At 39.3% G+C, this 19676-nt stretch overlaps 1 long non-coding RNA gene across 1 annotated transcript; it reads left to right on the top strand.

Annotated features, from left to right (window-relative positions):
* The first annotated feature begins 6895 nt into the window (after positions 1–6895).
* LOC114278776 (uncharacterized) lies at positions 6896–7883 on the top strand. Its single transcript, XR_003635066.2, has 3 exons — positions 6896–7089; positions 7180–7260; positions 7362–7883. It is a non-coding gene; the product is annotated as an uncharacterized LOC114278776 (long non-coding RNA).
* The last annotated feature ends 11793 nt before the right edge of the window (positions 7884–19676 follow it).

Below are 19676 nucleotides of genomic sequence, written 5' to 3'. Positions count from 1 at the left end.
AAAAATTAAATCAAATACTAGCGAGATTTTCTTTTTCCATATTTTTACACGTACTATAAATGACTATAAAGTTACAATAATAAATATTTACCCTCTTTTGGGTAGATGCCGATGGTCACGTAAAGGGGAGATGTACAAAGCACTCAAAGATAAAGGTTACATCTTTTTCTTTATTTTTGTCTCATAATCTTTAAACGAAAGTTATAACAAAAATTTTAGTACAAATTTTCACGAGTAAATTTTGTGTCATTTTAAGTTTCGTTTGAGATGTAAGTTAATTTTTTTGTTATTTAATTTGGGATTAAAAAATCTCGTTTGAGATGAATCTTTGGACTTTTTTAACTTTTGTGAGAAAAAAATAAAATAATTATGATTTAGATTTAGATTTAATATTTTACCTTATTAATTTTTTAACTTATTTTGTCTTTTTATGGCTATTTTAGCCTTTTAGCCCCAAAAGTCCTCATGCCAAACAGGGCTTAGTCTCTATAATTTCAATTGATTCGATTTTGATTTTAATTTTATAATTTGATTTTAATCTGATCCAATTAAATATAACATTTTAGCTTTTTTATGAAAAATATACATATATGTGTCATGTGTTTTATTTTTTAATATAAATTATAAATTTACTAAACTCGGTGAGTTAATGCCAACCAATTCAGTAATTATTTTATGTCAAAAACACTAACAACATTATCAATTGGACTAAATTGACACAAAATTTAAAATTAAGAGTCAAAATTGAGTCAATCAAAAGTGAAGGAACTAAACTGACACAATGAACAAAATATAGAGATCGTCGGTATAATTTGCCCAATTTTCAAATTTGAAAAAAAAAAAATATATATATATATATATATGAGCAATTATATAAATTGTACTAAACGATCAATACATAAATTTCACGATGAATTTACGAATTTTCATAAAACTCCCTTCCTGTAGCGTAACAATAAGACAAGGACTAATTTGTAGTGTCTCCTCTCGTCTCATATTGGTCATGGTTAAAGGTGTAAATTTGGCCCGGCCTGGTCCACTTGAGCCCGGGCTCAGGCTGGTCCATGTCAAGTTGTGCAGGCTCTCGCCAAAATTTGGGTCGATCCGAACCTTGAGTTGGGTTTTGAGTGGGCCTTGATCGGACCTGACGGGCCAAATCGAGTTTCAAAATGACGGCCCAGGCCTAAAGTCTCAAGCTAGACTTAGGCACGAGCCTAACCGAGTCAAATCCATCTTAGGCCACGTGTGGGTTTCGGCCTGCCCACAGGCCACAGTCCATTTTTAAACCCCCAGTCATGACAAAAGCATGGAAAGGGCGAGTGATTTTTATAGTCGTAACAAATATTGTATTAATAAATAAAAAATGATATTAATAAAAATGATATAGTATATTATGAATAATTATTTATAAGTGGGAAGAGTTAAAAGATATAAAATGAATATTAAGTTTAATATTTTAAATCTTATCATATTTAAAAAATAAAATATGCAGTATATAAATAAATATAATCGAGATGAAATTGGATAAAACGATATGGGAAAAGTACCTATCCTGAACCTATTTCATCATTGGTTGGTCTTAGAATATTACTCCATACCATTTATTGAGAGATAAGTATTCCATTATCTTCAAAAAAGAGACAGAAATGTCGTGAGTTCCACCAATTCACCGAATAACAATCAAGTTGAAATATCACCTCAGTTTACCTTAGGAACAAACAATAATTTTCCGACTGTGACGTGGGGGAAAATTGTTATTCGTACCCTTCATCTATAGAGGTCTCGTTTGGCAAGAGGCTATTTTAGCCAATTAGCCAAAAAGTTACTAAATTAGCCAAAAAGTCAACAACCCATACCAAAAAGTCAAAGATTCTCTTTTCTCTCTACTTTTTGCACATCTTTTCGTAATTAACCAAAAAGTCATCCCAAACATAAAGTTTTTTTTACCTACCTTTTTAGCCAAATAACCAAAAAGTTACTAAATTAGCCTGTTCCCAAACGAGGCCAGAATGTCAATTTTGCTCTCGTCTAGAATTACTGAAATGCGTTGCATTTAGGACACGAAAAGAATCAATATACTTCAATTCTATTCGTACTTAATTCTTTTGAAGTTTGTTGACATTCAACCTAATAAGTTATGCTAACTGTAAAATTATATAATAAAAAAGTGTATGGTACTCAAGATCAACTATAAATAGTTTAAAATCTACTCAAAAATAAAGAAATAAAACTCTTTCAAATTTTCAATTTAAGTTTCCACGATGTACTAACTCAATTAATTTATAATCCTACTGTCAATCTATTGCAAAAAGTGGCACTAAGGCCTAGTTTGGAAAGACTAAATAAGTGTACTTTTTGACTTTTTTTGTATTATGTGTAGAAAAAGTAGAGAGGAGATGTTGATTGATGTGACCCAAAAAAGATAAAAAGATGAAATAAGTGCACTTTTTTCTTTGTAGCCAAACTTGGCCTAAATACCAAACATTGTTTCTCTATTTTTAGCCAAAACTTGAAAAGTTGGCTCACGGGGAGGATTAATACAAGTGGATTCTATGTTTATGTGGGCTTTAAATAGATAGAAAACATTCCCATTTTCTTAGTGGAATGGTGATCATTATCACTAATATGGTAAGAATAATAGACACAAAAATGGCCTACTTTCATGTAAGCCTGATGAGATAAATTTTTTTTAAAGAAGCCGATTTTTTTGTGGAGTCTGGATCCTTTGCCGCCTTAGAGCATCTCCAATCGTAGTAGGCATTTTACCTATCTAAATATTACTATAAAGTATATATTTTATTTTGCCTATCAACTATTTTATGTTTTTACTCCAACCATGCTCTTTATTTTAGCTATTAATCCAAATACTATTAATTTTATAGAATGCCACGTCAACAACAAAGATGGAGGGAAATGATCCTAATGATTGAATACATTTTGCCTAGCGTTGAAGGCTAGCTACATGTAGCTAGTGAATTTTAGTTGAGCCAAAATGCCTAATCATATGCCTAGTGCGTTGGAATTGAAAAAAGTGAATCACACTAGGCATTTTAGCTAACAAGTATTATATGCCTAGTGCATTGGAGATGCTCTTATCCTACCTTGCGGCGCCCCAAAATGACATCCTTTTGGGGCAAAATTTCACAAAAAAAAAAAAAAAAAAAAAAAACCAAATACATAGAATCAGAGAAGAGAAAGAGAGAAAGAAGAAAGACGAGGTCTCCTCACGAACAGACGCACCTAGTTTCTTTTTTGATTATTTTTCTTCCTTTTTCTTATTTTCTTCTCTGCTCTCAAATCCTAAGCACCTCACGAACGGACGAACAAAGAGACGAGGTCACCATTGACGGTCGGACAACAGGGCGACAGCGACAACGGCAGAGACACACCTGAAATTTAAATATATAAATATTAAAAAAATTGAATCAATTTCCATGGAAAAGTAAACGTCAAAGTAAGGAACCTCAATTTTCAATTGTAGAAATGAAAAGAAAAATATTGATCCTGGTTGTGTTGTTTTTCTTAAGCAAGAATAGTGAATATTTCTGTTAAAAGAAAAGAACAGAAGTGAATATTTGGGCAATCTAGAGCTAGGGTTTCTTGGAATTGTGGGTTTTGTAATGTTATCTCTAGGTGTTGAGTATTTGGATCTGGATCTAAATCTGAGAGGATTGCTAACAAGGAGAGAGTGAAATATATATATATATATATATATATGTATCTATGTGTGTATATTAGTGTTAGGGCTGGGCATAGAACCCACCCACCGGCACAAACCGCCCGACCCTACCCTACCCACACCCTTTTGGGCGGTTTCGATGTAGGTAGGTGGGTGGGTGCGGGTCAAAGATTCTGCCAAAAATCGGGTTCGGGTCGGGTTGCGGTTCTGACCCTACCCGAACCGCAACCCGCGACCCGCGTATTAATACTTTTTTTTTTTAAATATATTTTTATATATATATATTTACAAAATAAACCTTATTTATTTATTACTTATTAGGGCAGGCTCTTATTGTTTTTGCCCAGCCCGTCTCTTTCTCTCCTCTCCCCCTTTTCATTACCTTCCTTAGCTAGCAGCAGCCGCTAACCCTAGCAGCACAGCAGCAACAGCGGTGGCGAGGCGAGACGCCGGCGATCGGCAGCAGCAAAGCAACCGGCGATCGGCAGCAACACAGCCCTATACAGTTCTCTCTCTCTCTCTCTCTCTCTCTTTCATTCGATTGATGGCTCTCTGTTTGATTTGGCAAGCTGATCCATTAGTATTTGTAACATGTCTCTGCTTGATCTGTTTGCCTCAACTTTGGTATCTCTTTGTCCTCAAGAATTTTCTCTTTTCCTTTCTTGAGCAATGGATTCAACCACCAAAATGACAGTCTGCTTAAACAAAAACATCTTTTCAATAGTGATTTCAACATTTTATTTTATTTTATTTTTTTGTGGCAATCAAAACAAGCTATAACAAGATTATAAAAAATATCCCCTCCCTTTTTAAAATTATAAAAAATAAAAATAAAAATCTTAATTTTAATCTTGTTCCCCACTTTATTTTTATTTTTTTAATTTGAATTATTCATGTTGTTCTTTTTTCATTTGTTTTATTTTCGTTTTTCATGACAAAACTAGAGTGAGCTGCTTAATTTTTTTTTTTCTTTTTTGTATTTTTTTTGACAGAGTAATGTGCTCTATATATGCTTTCTTCTTGTATTAATGATGAATTTTCTTGTATGCAAAAAGGGACAGAAATGAATTTACTTTAAAATAAATACTTAATTATTATGTTTCCCTTGTTGGATGTGAAATCCCTCTTGAAAGCTCCAAGGGGAGACAAAAACATCTTTTCAATAATGATGAAGTTAGACATGTTATTTGACTATTTATCCATAAATTTAATCAAAATGGTATTGGTATGGTATTGTATATGGTTTAGATTCAATTATTATACCATCCATGACTTAATTGTTATCTCATACATTTTTAATTTTTTATTACCAGTTTGAATGGATAAAGATAACAATGCTAGTGTTGAATCTACCGGAAGCCCTATTGTTCCACCAGAATCATCTAACTCTCAAACTAATGTTTCCCTATCTGAATCTAAGCCTCCTAAACCCCCGAACAAAAGAAAGAGTGAGAGTAGTGGTGGGAGAGCACCATCCTCGGTTTGGGACCATTTTGATAAGGGTATAGGAGAAGATGGGAAACGTAGAGCAGTGTGTAAGTATTGTTATAAAGAGTATATGACCGATTCTAGGACTCATGGGACTAGTAATTTGAGAAGTCATACCCCTAATTGCAAACAATTTCCAAACAATGATAAAGATGGGCAACAAACATTGAGTTTTAAACCAAAACAAAATGCCGAAGAGGGTGTTGAGGTTGTGGCAACAAGTTTTAGTTTTGATGCTTGTAAAAGGGCTCTTGCTGAGATGGTGATTATTGATAAGTTACCTTTTCGATTTGTGGAGGGAGTTGGATTTAAAAAATTTTGTAATGTTGTCGTTCCTAAATTCACACCAATCTCATCTCATCATACCATAACAAGAGAGGTGACAAACATATTCAACAATGAGAGGGATAAATTGAGGAGGTTGATGAAGGGTCGTAGAATTTGTTTCACTACGGACACTTGGACTTCTATTCAAAATTTGTGTTACATGTGTCTAACGGCTCATTTCATTGATGATAATTGGAAACTACAAAAAAGAATCATAAACTTCAAACAAGTTGAAGATCACAAGGGGGAAACTTTGGGTAGAAAAATTGAGTTGTGCTTGCTTGAGTGGAACATCGATAGTATCTTCACTGTAACTGTTCATAATGCTAGTTCCAACAATCTTACCATTCAATACTTGAGAAGAAATACCAAAGATTGGAAGGGGACCATTTTGGAGCATGAGTTTTTGCATATGCGGTGTTGTGCACATATTTTAAACCTTGTTGTGAGTGATGGATTGAAAGAAATGGATGATTCTATTGCAAATATTAGACTTGCGGTTAGGTATGTGAGGTCTTCTCCTAATCAGCAAGATGCTTTTAAGAAGTGTGCGGCCTATCTAAAACTTGTGACTACTACTCTTGTATGCCTAGATGTACCAACAAGGTGGAATTTCACATATTTAATGTTGGAGGCTGCTGAAAAGTTTGAGAAGGCTTTTAACCGTTTGAAGTATGAAGACTCCAATTTTGAAACTTACTTCAAGGATGTTGATGGTGGGATTAGGAGGATTCCAAATGAGGAGGATTGGAAAAAATGTAGGTTGTTTGTGAGATTTTTAAAACTATTCTACCTTGCAACAAAGAAATTTTCCGGGTCCCTTTTTGTTACTTCCAATGCATTTTATAAAGAGATGTTTAAAATTGAAAGCACAATTAATCAATTAATTTTGGACAATGATGATGTTTTGTGCACAATGGCTATGAGTATGAAGCAAAAGTTCAACAAATATTGGGGGGATGAAAATAAGATTAATTTGTTGTTGTATGTTGCTGTTGCCCTTGATCCTACAAAAAAGATAGCATACTTGGAGTTTTGTTTTACAAATATATTTCATGGAGATAAGAGGAAGGTGTATGAGATGGTGAACAAAATTATTTCTTGTTTGACTCGTTTGTACAACCATTATGCCACAATTTATTCATCAAATGAGAGTGTCTCGAGGGTGACTGAAGTGGAGACAATGGTGATTGATGAGGATGATTTGGATTATCAAATGGAGTCCCAATTTAATTCATATTTGGAAGGGCGCTTCACTAGTGGAAGCAAGTCGGAATTAGACAAGTACTTGGGCGAGGTTGAACATTTTGCAAAAAATCAGACATTTGAGATATTGGAATATTGGAAGAATAATGCAACAAAGTATAGAGTGTTATCTCAAATAGCAAAGGATGTGTTGGCCATGCCCATTTTTATCGTTGCTTCGGAGTCGGCTTTCAGTATCGGGGGACGTATCCTTGATCCATTCCGTAGTTCACTTGCCCCTTTCATGGTTGAAGCTCTTGTATGAACACAAAATTAGCTTAAAAGCAACCTTCCAATTTCTCTTCGAAAAGCAATGGATGATGTGGAGGAATTTGAGCAATACGACTCGGGTAATATGTGAATATCTCTTCATTTTTAATTCTATTATTATTTTTACTATGCAAGTTTATTTATCTTCTCTTGTTGACTCATGCTTTTAGGTACTTTGGAGCCATGTTCATCTTCAACCCCAAAGTCTAATGTAGATGCTATAATTGAACTTTAATGTTCATTTGGCTCATGTGTGAGATTTTTCTAATTAGTTGAGATCAGATTAATGTTTATTTATTTATATCTATTATTTATATTTATTCATTTGGCTCATTGGAATTTTTTTTGGCAGATTGTTGGATGAGATTGGACATTGGACCTAAAGAGTTTAGTGAAGCCTTGGATACCACCTTTTGAAATTATTTTGGATGAAGTTTGTAGACAATGTTATTTTAGTTTGTAACTAATTTTTATTATTATTTTTTTTTTTATTTTGGATGAACGTAAAATTTATTGGAGCACTAAATTTTAGGTAAGCTTTAGATTTTGGATGGATGGATGGATGAAAACTAATTTATTTTAGTTTCTAACTAGTTATTATTATTATTTTTGCATTTTGGATTGATAGGTAAGCTTTGGATTATGGATGGATGGAGATAACTAATTATTATTATTATTTTTACATTTTGGATGAATGTAAAACTTAGGTAAACTTTGGATTATAGATGGATGGAGATAACTAGTTATTATTATTATTTTTGCATTTTGAATGAATGTAAAATTTAGGTAAGCTTTGGATTATGGATGGATGGAGATTGATTTTAGTGTGAATTTTAATGCTGTTTTAGTTTGTAATTAGTTTTATCAATTATTTTTGTATTTTGAAAGAATGTAAAATTTATTATATCATTATATGGGCATTTATGTTATAATGAAATTTAATTTATAACTTTTCCATAAAAAAAAAAAGAAAAGAAAAGTGCTTAAAAAGTAGCCCAACATGTCAAATTTGTTCAAATTAACATCATAACTAAGCCCAATTAAAAAAAAAAGTCCAAACCACAAACCGAACCGCACCCGCCCGCACAAACCGCGAACCGCACTGCGGGCGGTTGCGGGTCTGTTTTCTTTAACCCGTACGTGTACGGGTCGGGTCGGTTATGACCCACACCCGGCCAAAACCAATCCGCGACCAGCCCTAATTAGTGTTTAGATATATAAGATAGTGAATGCAAATATGGAAGGGTGAGGTTCAACTGTGTCGCCGCCACTATCGTCTCACTGCTATTGTCATTGTCACTTCACCACCGTCATCATTGCCTCGCTGTCTGATCATCAGCGGCAACTTCGTAGGGTTTGAGAGCTTAGACAGAGAATGAATGAGAAAAAGGGAAGGGGAAAAAAAAAAAGAAGGCTCACCGCAGAGATAACCACAGGAATGGGCAGCAGATGATTCGAACTCCTACCAAATGAGACCGGCTTAATCTAGTAGCAAACCTTAACCTCTCACCCCTCAACATTGAATTGGATGTTAAAGTTGCTCTGGTCCTTTCTTTAGAGAAGCATGGGTATTTTGAAAAACATATTGTATCCGTACTAGGTATTTGTCGATATATGCAATCTCGTATGGAATTTCTGCATACATACCGAATACACGAAACATGTGCCCAAATTTTATTTTCTTAATTTTTGGTGTACCCAAACATATCTAGTATATACCCAAACTGTACCGTACCTTAGTTGAAACAATATTTTCTTCTACTACATATCTTTTCACTAGACTTTCTTTTTTATTTTTTTGTTTTATACTTAACATAATTTTAAAATTAAATTATGGTTTATAAGTTATTTAATATATTGACATTTAATTTTGACTTATATCTTTACTTTTTGCATTAAATGTTAACTAGTGTTCCACATGTGCTATGCACGGGTTGTGTTTACAATTATTTATATATATGTTAATTGTAATTTTTATTTTTTATTTTTTGCATACGGAAAAAGGAATATAACACATCCAACACAATCAATTATTTTATGCTTGCTTTTATTCAAAATTGAAAAATAATGTACGGCAAAATTTATAACTAAATTAAGAAAAATTTATTCCTAACGATATTTTTTTACATATATATAAATACTTTAAAAAAAAAAACTTTAAAAATGTACTCAATATAAAATATTATACATTAAGTAAAAAAATGTGGTTAGCAATTTTGCTTACATAAATTTACTATAGTTTTAATTTCGAATTAAAAAAAATATATTTTAAAATCATTTTATTTAGTTAGTACCAAATAGAATTTTAATATAGAAATTATTTTTTTAGATTTTTTATAAAAACAATTTAACAATCTCATCACCAACCATAGTGTATAAGAGAAGTTGAAAATTGTGCGGTATTAGGTATGAGAGAAATAAAAATGGCTTGTGGGGTGAGAGAAGTCAATAAATACTGATTTTTTTTTAATTAAAAAATTAGAAAATTAAGATTGAGATATTGGAACTCGCACAAGGCTTGTGAGTTAGAAACTTACTTTTCCTTATATAATATATAGGTAGATAGATTAGAGATTGGATCTTAACAAATTAAACTATTTAATTAATTTTTGCATTATCTAAATTTTTTTTTCCAAGCATACCAAGCTATACTCATACCTTATTTTTTTTTTAATTTTACCATATCGACATACCCGTATCATATTAGTACCGATACTCGTACCCATATCTGTATTTTATAGGACAACACAGATTTTTACCACCATAGTAACATTCTATTTGATTGCTGGTTCCTCTTAGAATAACTTCAACCTCATCGACGTGAGCATGTCTATTGGGAAGGGAACAAATGTGCAGACATTTTGGCAAATGAAGGCTTCGTTAGAAACCATTGTGTCACTCACTACAAAAAAAAACACATTTGGCGACAAAATTTTTAGTTGCCAAAAGTGAATTTTTAGTCGCCAGAAGTCGGGTTTTGAGTTTTCCCGACTAAATTTTTTAGTCGCCGGCTTGGTTGCTGGAAAACTGTCGCGAAAGGTATTGCCGACTAACAAACTTTTAGTCGCCAAAAACCAAGTCTGTAGCGACTAAATTTTCGTCGCCAAAGCTCATTTATATTTTTTAAATTATACATTTGGCGACTAAATTTTTTGTCACGACCCAAACCCGCCCCTATGGGTTTAGCACCGTAACCGGCCAGTAATCCGAGATTACCGAAGGCCTGCTTAATAGTAATACAGTAAAACAGAGTACAGGGGCCTGGCGGAAGCCAATACAGTAAATAAACAATGTCCAATGAGCTGTGACAGTCTGTATGCCAAAAAGACTTTTCATACACATATACATAAACAGTACAGAACAGTATGTATATATACACAATCATTCAGTTCAGGGACCTAATCCCTATTAAACAGTACGGTAACAGTTTACAGTTTACAAGACAGAACAGAAGGCGGAAAACTAAAACACCCCATAGCCTTAGCTTGACAGGCTCGGAACCTCGCAGTGAGGCACATAGGTTGGCTTGACAAAACTGGAGTTTACCCCGATGCTTCTAGTTGCGTTCTGGTGCCTGTACACCTACATATATATATATGAGCAGTGAGCTAAAGCCCAGTGAATAACATAATGCTGTAGACGTCCTCGAATGCCCCGGGAGGACGAGGTCCCCCCGTTCTGTTCATATTGGGGTCACTACAGCTCAGGACTCTCAAATTGTCACGGTTCTAAATCTGAACCAAATAGTCCAAATCCGGCAAATCGTTTTGAGAAAACAGATTTTGAAAGAAGTGCCAAACATGGACTGCTTTGCCAGATACAGAGTCGCCACCTAAATGTTTTATTTTGGGGAAATTTAGGAAACCCTGACTCGTTTGCCTAAGGCCACGTGTCCGTCATCACCAAAGTTGTCTCGGCTCGGGAACTTGGGTACGATTGGGGAAGGTCACTTCGTGAGCACCCCCGCTCGCCCGATCAAAGATCGGCCTCTACTAACCATGATATCAAGTTTTGAAAACATTGTGTGTTCTTATTCCGGTTATTAGCCTAGATTTACTATGTGATGCGCACAGCATACAAATATAGACTGGGACGCTTGAATTGGAAAAAAACATTTCATGTTTGTTTGTTTGAAAATGGTTTGATGGTTCTATCCGTAAGTAGGCTAAGACGTGGATTTGCCACCCTTGGGTGGGCTTAGAAAACATGATTTTGCCACTATCTAGTGGGCTTTAAAACACACATTTGATGAATTGTTTCAATTCAAATAACCCAACCTTCACCCACAAGCATTTAGGCAGTTATATCACATAAGCAATTAGCCTCATGGTAAGCATGCTATTCATGGCAGTCACTCACACGCATGCAAGGATGCTAAAGCATAAAACTCACCGAGTACTCCAAGCCAAAACAGAAGCTGATTAGAAATCCATGCATGATCCTAACTACACAGAAATGCCTAATGCAACACATGCAAAAATGCAACTATAGCAGGCTCGGCTATTCTAAACATGGCATATGAAATGCTACAGCTAACATGTATTCAACTTGGAATTGAAATACAAATGCAGTTAGTATGATGCGCCGAGCTCGGTACATGCAAAACAGATGAATGAATGCAAACATGCTATCATACTGTATGCTAATTGAAACATGCCCTAATCTAACCATCATAAGCGAGTAAATAAAAGGGAGAAAGACGTGGGGTTGGAAGACATACATCACACACACGCACACTTATTACAACATTGCCCTCGCGCAGAGGGTCCGAATAAAATAATATACAGTCCCAAATAATTACAGTCCAAATAAATAACACAGTCCAAATAATTACAAAAATCCTAATTAATTACCAAATTAACTAAGAAAACAATAAACTGGCATGCAAGCCAGGGACTGCCTTGACTCTTCTTCAGATGATGGATGATGCATGTCCGGGTCGCCTTTGCACGGAAATCCACTGTGATGCCCCAATTAGCCTCTGTTTTGTAATTTTTTTTGGAAAGCGCGCCAAGCCCCGGAAGAGTACTGATTCTTGATTTGCTGCAACAGAGAGCAGGAAAGGGGCATGGTAATGTATTTTTACAAATGTATGCATGCCTCGATCCTCGTGCCACCAATCACGCATCTCGATGCATGATGGCCGAGGAGTCGAATTGTGCAACTCAATATAGAATGAATGCACATATAAACACAACAAAACCTAAACTCCATCATGGATAATCCGGAGTGTCGATGTCTGGGAATTGAGACACGTTTCATCACTCGAAGTACGAAACGTCCCTCGTTTCCCGTGCTCGGGCTAACTCCTATCCCAAACACGATGCAATATGCATGATATGCATGAATGTAACTAATATACAACCTAGCATGCACAATGCTATGAAATGGCATACACGATGCATGAGGTAACATGGCATACACAATGTGCTAACATATAACCTAGCATACACAATGCGCAATGGACTTATACCAACATGAGTGGACCTCAGCCACACTCACATAAGAGGCCATGAGATGAAAATGAGACAACTCAAAATGCGTGCACACATGCACGCAAACCGAGGACCGATCCTAAGGCACAAATGCCACTCTAACAAGACACGGCAAGGCATGGAATATGGCATACTAGCATGCAAATATCAGTGCTAAAATATGACCCAAAACAGCCCCGAATCATAGAAACATGGCACCCGATGCATGGAATGAGACCCGAAATGCAAAATTAGGCATGCGCAATGACCTATAGCTATACAAAACATGCACTATTTGAACATGAAGCATGAAGACAGATTCAAGGCAGTCCTAAAACAAGCATGTTTACAGTTTTAAGTAAGGCCAAAAAATGAACACAAATGGGGCTAAGCTAGCATGCAAAAATGGCCCCGTAAGAGAGGTAATGAGGCAAGTGGCAGTTGCTGACCCTAAACGGCTAAGAGCCCTTCAACAAAGTTTAAGAGGGGTTCAAAGTGAAGCACTTTACAGTTTACAACCGAGCCCAAAACAGTGCATAAGCAAGCCTAAAATATTATGCAAAATAAGGCCTAAAAAGAGGCTTAAACACAAAGTGTAAAAGGGAAGCCTCAAACAGAAAAAGTCCCTTGATAAAAAATGAAGAAGGGGTCAAAATAAGGCTATTTACAGTTCGGACCAAAGCCTAAAAAAAAAGCACAAGGGGCTAACAAATCATGCAAAAATAAGGCCAAAATAGGGATATAAAGGCAAGTGGCAAATGGAATCCTCAAACAGTGATGAGCCCTTCAACAATGTTGAAGAAGGGCTCAAAATAAGCCACTTTACAGTTTATGATAGAGCTCAAAACAGTTTACACGTAGGCCAAAAATACTACACAAGAAATACGCACACAAGTGGGGTAATGAAGCAAGTGGTAGCTAGGGACCTTAAACATGGAAGGACCCTAAAACAAACATGAAAAATACATCAAAACAAGACTATTTTCAGTTAGGGTCGGAGCCCAAATATGCAAGAATGTATGGCTTAGAAAGGATACAAAAATAAGCTTAAAAGAGAGGAAATGTTGCTCACCCTTGAATACCAAACTTTAGCAGCCTTTTGGCTTGAGAAAAGGTGCCTCCAAAGCTCTGAGAAGGCCCTCCAAGCTGCTGGAATGGAGTGGTGGTGTGGTGTTAGGTGGTGGTGTAGAAATGAGTGTAGGACTTGAGAGGTTTGAAGCTTGGAAGTGTAGAGGGAGAGAGATACAATATGGGAGCTCAAAGGCAAATTTTCTAACCCCTAAACCAGTGCTGGGAGGCTGGTTTTATAGGCAAAAGAGGGAGAGAAAAGGGGGGAAAAATGGGGGGGAAAATAATTCAAGTTTTCCCCCAAAAAGTTGGCCCCCCGGATACAAAATCTGGGGGGAAAAGAGATGCATATTTGAAATGTACCTGCAACAAGGAGCAAGGCCGGCTGGTTATCCAGGTTGCAAGTGGCCGGTCGGCTACTTCCCATGGCCGGTCAGCTAGGGGTCAAAAGGTCCAAGAACAATTGATGGCCGGCTACCACATATTGGTGGCCTCCCATGTGTGCTCAACACAATCATGTGGTCAAAAACTGGAGATAGTGAACCAGGAGAGAGAACAACCCACTTTTCAAAGGGGTTCAAAAGGTTCAAAAGCAATTACTGGTCGGCCACCAAATATTGGTGGCCTCCCAGATGTGTACATCACAAATATGGGGTTTAGGGTGCAAGAAAATGGCCCAAGGGTGGTCAACATTGGCTTTGAAGTGAGAAAAAACGGGTGACGGAGGGCGATGAAGGGATAAAGTTGGTTGACAGAACAATTACTGGCCTCCCATCCTTCTATGACCTTCCTAGCAATGAAACAGAGGTCCTTGCCAAAAAACGAACCAAAACCGATGCAAAATGAAGGTTCGGGGGCCGAAACGCGCAGCCCGAGGCCCCGAAAACTGGCTGTTAGGCACCGGAAGTGGTGTTTGACCACGAAGTTGGTTTTTCGGGCCACAGTGTCCCTTAAAAAGGAGCAAACAAGATGTATGCCACAAACCGGAGCAAACAGAGATGGTTAAGCGGTCCCGAACCGAGGCACACGGCCAACGGCTTTGAAAAATCGGAAACCGGACTCCAAACGGGCAAAATGGCCTACGACCACGAAACGTAGCCTACGGCCACTGAGAGATGAACTACAAGACCTCTCCCTCCCTTCGGGAAGAGAAAACAGAGCCTGGTTCACAAACCGAGGCAAAGCACAAAAGAGTCCGAAAGTCTGGAGGCAAGGCTCGCAACCGAGACTCTGAAACCTCTGAACGAGCACGATATGCAACATCACCAAGCGCTCAATCGATGACGTCTGAGTCTTAAGGTCAGTCAAAAATGAGGTGTCTACAGTTGCCCCTCTTTGACAGAACTCGAAAGTCATAAGTAACGGGAGTGAATGTCAAAGCCCAGAGACGACCCATTTTTGACAAGGCCGAAGACTTAGATAAACAGGCAAGATAAACAGAGATGTGCCCGCAGGTAGGGGGCAAGATGCAAAATGATATGCACAAAGCCGAACGTAGCTCATGATCATGCAAATGCAGCAAGCTGTAATGAGGCAAGTATTCGCAAATAGATGCAACAGTTTTAAGCAAGAATGCAAAGCAGCAACTACATTTCATGCAGTTAGGAATGCAGAGAATTATTCAATTCTCGTCGCGTCTCACACGGAAAAGATACGATACCTGTGCGATTCGTCTGGTCGCACCAGCTTCAAATGAACCGTACATCCAATATCGTGCCTGCAAAATAAAGAAACTCAACGAGCACAACACATCTAACAACATATGTTCAATGTGATATCGAATACAGACAATCGTGGTGTTGATGGAAAAGCGCATCGTAATGCGGGAAGAAACGCGCGTGACAACGCGAGTTCAAGTACGGGGGCTTGGTGATATCAAAGAGACATGCATAACAATGCAAGCATGTGCATAAGAATGCAAGTTATGTGCATGATAATGCAGAACAAGTGTAAACCAGAATGTATGTTTCTTACAAAACAACAAGCAAGGAAATGCGCGTTTCGGCGAGGGCGACTCGATCGCGGTCTCAGGTTCACCTCCCGGAGAGGTTACAACATGTTCAAAAGGATATACCTCACTTTCGATGAGTAAACGACGAGACATGCATCGGAAGTTGAAGTTGAAGTTCCGGCGGAGCGATTTCGCGACAGAAAGTGCACTTCTCTTGTGCTTTTTCAGGTCTCGGGGACTCCAATCCTCCCCAAAATTTGCAGGGACCTTGGGGGGCATGTGGGGAACACCGCCGGCCACCTTTATTGGGAGAGGGAGGCCACCGGCTAGTTTTTGAAAAGTGAATGGTCGGCCTGCCAGAAAAAGTGGCCGGCTGGCCACTTTGCCAAATCCAGGGGCAGTTTTGTCTTTCAGCCTCTTTTCTTTAAATACACTTATCCAAACACTTTGTGCTCACAAGTGCAGCTCCGAAATCCTCTTCTCTAGCTTCCCAAACCATTTTCTCCCTCAGATCTGTGCTCTATACGCGTTTCCAACGTCCCACGCAAGTTGTTTTCGCGAAATCTTTCAGTTTTAAGCACTTTGAACCAATTAAATTTTGGTTTCGGGGCTTCTTTTCTCATTTTCGTCACTTGAGGTGAGTTTGTCTCAATATTTGGAAGATTTTCTCAGGAGTTGACTTTTGTTGACTTTTTCATTTCCCAAGAGTTGACTTTTGTTGACTTTTTCCAATTTTGGCTCATTTTTGCTCATTTTTGCCCCTTTTGCAGATTTCTTGAAATGGCGGGTCAATTTCGCCACAGCGGAGGTTCTCTAAGAGCCAGAGGTGAGCCTGACGTCATGTCTTTGCCTCCGAGGGTTCGCCCCTTCATCCCCGAGAGGTATGACCCACCAGTACACGTTCTCCCGCAGGTTGTTTTCCATCATTTCACCGATTTTGACGAGTGAGCACCCGGGGATCTCCTTCTGCGGGAGCCAGAGTATCATCTCTCCCACGAGGCACAAGAGGTATTTACTTCGTTCTTACCTTTTCCGTAACGTATTATGAATTTTTCTTGCATTCTGTTTGCATTCTGAACACATGGTCCAATCACTTGAATTCCTGAACACTCAGTCCATAAATTGATTGTGAACACACGGCACACATCGGTTGAGGGTTGAACACGCAGCCCAACACACTGATTTTCTGAACACACAACCCATATTAAAGGTGAACACACAGCACACACTAATTGAGATTTGAACACGCAGCCCAAAACACCGATTTTCTGAACACACAGCCCAAATTGAAGGTGAACACGCAGCACACACTGATTGAGAGTTGAACATGCAGCCCAAAACACTGATTTTCTGAACACACAGCCCAAAACACTGATATTCTGAACACACAGCCCAAAACACAGATATTCTGAACACACAGCCTAAATTGAAGGTGAACACACAGCACACACTAATTGAGAGTTGAACACGCAGCCCAAAATACTGATTTTCTGAACACACAGCCCAAAACACTGATTGAGAGTTGAACACGCAGCCCAAACACTGATTTTCTGAACACACAGCCCAAAACACTGATATTCTGAACACACAGCCCAAAACACAGATATTCTGAACACACAGCCTAAATTGAAGGTGAACACACAGCACACACTGATTGAGAGTTGAACACGCAACCCAAAATATTGATTTTCTGAACACACAGCCCAAAACACTGATTGAGAGTTGAACACGCAGCCCAAACACTGATATTCTGAACACACAGCCCAAATTGAAGGTGAACACGCAGCACACACTGATTGAGAGTTGAACACGCAGCCCAAAACACTGATTTTCTGAACACACAGCCCAAAACACTGATTGAGAGTTGAACACGCAGCCCAAACACTGATATTTTGAACACACAACCCAAATTGAAGGTGAACATGCAGCACACACTGATTGAGAGTTGAACACGCAACCCAAAACACTGATTTTCTGAACACACAGCGCAAAACACTGATATTCTGAACACACAGCCCAAAACACAGATATTCAGAACACACAGCCCAAATTGAAGTTGAACACACCGCACACACGCAGCCCAAAATATTGATTTTCTGAACACACAGCCCAAAACACTGATTGAGAGTTGAACACGCAGCCCAAACGCCGATATTCTGAACACACAGCCCAAATTGAAGGTGAACACGCAGCACACACTGATTGAGAGTTGAATACACAGCCCAAAACGTTGATTCTCTGAACACACAGCCCAAATTGAAGGTGAACACGCAGCACACACTAATTGAGAGTTGAACACGCAGCCCAAAACGTTGATTCTCTGAACACACAGCCCAAAACACTGATTGAGAGTTGAACACGCAGCCCACTTACTTTACTTTGCACGCAGCCTATTCATTTTATTTGCATGCAGCTTATTCATTTTATGCTGAAACATGTATTCATCCTGAATGCAGGTGACTTCTCACACTATGCAGGGGTATGGCTCTACCGCGGCAAGAGACTGGTACGCAGAGCTCCCGGAGGCTGTTCGAGATTTGGTTGACTTAGCGGGGTTTGGGCCCTTCTGTACTGGGCTATCTCGTTGTCCTACCAGGAGGACGTTGATGGCCGCCCTGGTGGAGAGATGATGGGACACCACCAACTCCTTCCATTTTTTTGCCACGGGGGACCTGATTATGACCCCGTTTGACTTTGCTGTGCTAACTGGCCTTGACGTGGGAGGTTGGCCTATCCCTTACGACGAGGACATGGTCCAGTGGGAGGCCGCTTGGATATATCTGCTGGGGGCTCGCCCGCCTATTGACAGAGCTTCGGGGAGAGTCCGATGCACCTGGTTCTCTTCCCATTTCCGGCGGGTGGAGATGGAGCCCGGGACTCCTGAGGAGGCAGCACAGTACGCCTTCGACTTTCTGATGTTCCTCTTCGGGACCACTTTGTTTGCCGACAGGGGGAACACTGTTGGGCTTTTCCTGTTGAGTGCCTTGGTGGACCTGTCACAGGTCAGGCGGTATGACTTGGGGTGGCGCTGGCTTGGCTACCCTTTATTGCTACATGAGCGCGACCTCCCGCGGACAGGGGGACTTACCTGGCGGCTATTGGAGAGCCTGGGAGGTACTTTCTGCCCTCTTGATTTACATTTTTGCTCCTCATTACCTGCACATCGCACACACGGCGCACTTTATACTCTGTATCGTGCATTTTGCCCTCAGCACTTCGTATTCTGCTTTGTTTTCTACAGTTGTGGGTCTATGTATATTTCCCGATATTGGCCCCGGAGTTGGTGGTAGCGAGACCTCTCGTGACCTCGTACTCACTTGTATTTGAAGGCTAGCACCGGCCAAGACCTCAGGAGTCTCTCCTTTATCTGCGACAGTATTTCGACACAGTGCGCTCGTCGGAGGTACTTCAGAACTCTCAGTTCTTTCTGTTTTCATCTTTGATTTGTCCTGTACATCTTCGATTTCTGCTTGGTTTATGCACCTGTTATCCGCAGATTACATGGCAGCCCTGGGCGCCTTTAGGTGAAGGTTTCCGATTCTAGTTTGCCGGAGGGTGGGGTGCCTCCCGGTACATGCTGCTATTCGAAGGGCTGGTTGGTAGGGCCTGGTTTTTGGGGGACCGCTTCTTGCGTCAGGTGTGGGGGTACACTTCTCAGGACCCTCCCTCAGCACCCCCAATCGATATGCGGATTGCTGATATGCTCTTTTCCCGGGATGTTGTTAATGCTATGCTGGGTACTGATGCTTTGCTACATCTTGAGGAGGGGGATTACGCTACTTACCGTCACACATACCTGGTGCCTCCGTTGACGGGAGTTCGTACTCCGACGATGAGGTCTGCTGGCATGCCATCTTCGAGCCAGGCCCAGGCCCGGGCTCGGGCTGCAGACGCCCCTTCCACCAGCAGGGCTGGTACATCTAGAGGTGGAGGTGGATCGGTTCCCCCGATTCCTCCGACTTATCCTCATCCTGGGTGGCCGGATATGCTGACTGAGCTGATGGGGTGGCAGTATGGGACTACCTCTCCGATTCTGATCCCGATAGAGCCTCCGATGCACGGTCATCGATATGTCAGAGACCCTGACTCACCATCGGTATGTTTTACGGCTTTGATTCATTACTCAGATACTTGGACTTTCATTCCTTTACTGATGCCCTTGCCTTTGCATCTG

This window comes from Camellia sinensis, chromosome 10, assembly GCF_055761805.1.
Source record: "Camellia sinensis isolate YWXY chromosome 10, ASM5576180v1, whole genome shotgun sequence".
In the NCBI taxonomy this organism is placed as follows: domain Eukaryota; kingdom Viridiplantae; phylum Streptophyta; class Magnoliopsida; order Ericales; family Theaceae; genus Camellia; species Camellia sinensis.
Note: the sequence above shows the minus strand (reverse complement) of the source record. Positions and strands in the feature narration are given on the sequence as shown.